This window comes from Lycium barbarum, chromosome 11 (genome assembly GCF_019175385.1).
Source record: "Lycium barbarum isolate Lr01 chromosome 11, ASM1917538v2, whole genome shotgun sequence".
NCBI classification, from domain to species: Eukaryota; Viridiplantae; Streptophyta; class Magnoliopsida; order Solanales; family Solanaceae; genus Lycium; species Lycium barbarum.
In genome coordinates, this window is record NC_083347.1 from 106009756 (window position 1) to 106011423 (window position 1668).

At 38.0% G+C, this 1668-nt stretch overlaps 1 non-coding gene across 1 annotated transcript; it reads right to left on the minus strand.

Moving 5' to 3' along the window:
- Nucleotides 1–1225: 1225 nt before the first annotated feature.
- On the minus strand, nucleotides 1226–1331 carry LOC132620611 (small nucleolar RNA R71). The gene has a single exon (XR_009575051.1). It is a non-coding gene; the product is annotated as a small nucleolar RNA R71 (small nucleolar RNA).
- Between the last annotated feature and the right edge of the window lie 337 nt (nucleotides 1332–1668).

Here is a 1668-nt window from a genome sequence, read left to right on the forward strand (position 1 = left end):
GCTAATTTTCCTTGCTAGGGTTGTGAACCCAATAATGGGTGTTTTGTGATTGATATACACATAATGGATTATTAGGGTTTAGTTATTCTTCATTCATAATTAATGGTTGCAAACATTGATTACAGCTATAAACCTTGATTTATTTGGGAAAATAATTAGGGTTGGTAAGAATAACTAACAAGGACTCAAAGCTTTAAACTTTGTTTAATAAATTCACTTAGGAATAAGAAGAATTTACTTGGCATGATTAATCGTTCTTCATGGTTACTTTCTTATATTTGGGAAAATCATAGAAAGACATAATCTTTATTTATTGGGAAATAGTAGAGATTCACATAGAGATTAAGTGCATTCAGATAATGACCCATTATAAGTATATCAAGATCAATACCCATGATCATACATCCTATCTAGCGGGAACACAACCTTAGTTTCTTTTACCATAAATTTCCGCCAAAGCAAAGTAGATAGCAATTAGTTATAGATACACCAACTTTCACCAAAATCGTCGGATTAAGACATTAGACCTAGAACTTAGCATCCTACGACTTTAGTAACCTTTTCACACCATATTCCCTATGGGATTCGACCCCAACCTTGTTGGGTTACTATATTTGACAACGTCCGCGTTATACCATTAATAGGTGTAATTTGAGCATATCAAATTTTGGCGTCGTTGCCGGGGAATACGGTTTTGAAATTAATAAATAGTGTTTGCTTTGATTAAAGTCTTTTGCTTATTCCATCATACCTTGTTTGCTACTCTGTGTAAACCAAGTGAACATGAATCAAAATCCACAAAACCAACGTGCTGGTAACCAGGGGAATCGGTTGAACAATCAGGCGAATGAATCTGATGATGAGAATATTTTCGTTGATCTTGTTCCAGAGGAGGACTATGCATCTGCTATTGTTCGGCCTCGAGTTGGAGCTGCTACTGTGAAAATTGACTCCTCTCTATACCAGCTGTTGAAACTTGAGGGATACTTTCGGAACACTACCGAGAATGACCCTTAACGTCATTTGCAGAATTTTGTGGATGTGTGTGCTAATCACATCCAGAACAATGTTCCACAAGATGCTATTCGGTTGAGGTTATTCAAATATTCCTTAGCTGGAGAGGCAAGAACATGGTTCGAGAAGCTGCCCAGAAATTCGATTACTTCATGGGCAGAGATGGTGACTGCTTTTCTCACAAAGTGGTACCCCCCTAGCAAGAAGGCTGAAATTCGTGACAAGATTGATGAGTTTAAGCAGCGACCGGGGGAACAACTATATGAAGCCTGGGAGAGATTCAAGGAATATTTGCAGAAGAGCCCGAATCATGGTTTTCCTGAACAGATATTAATGGAGAAGTTCTACCGAGGGCTAGATCGAGTGACGCAGTCAGTTGCTAATAATGCAGCTGATGGATGTTTCATGAACAAAATTTATCGACGAGTGACCACCATACTTAACAAGCTAACGACTCATAATTAATCTTGGCACTCAAACAATGCTGATGTGGTCCCATATGGTAGTGCTATGATCCAGAATATAGTGAAGGAGAATCAAGACACCCAACAAACATTGGCAGAACTTGCAACAAATATTTCCTTGTGGACGAAGAAGTTTGATAAATATCAAATCAAAAAGGTAAATGTTTGTGAGGAGGATGCAGTTTTGCCA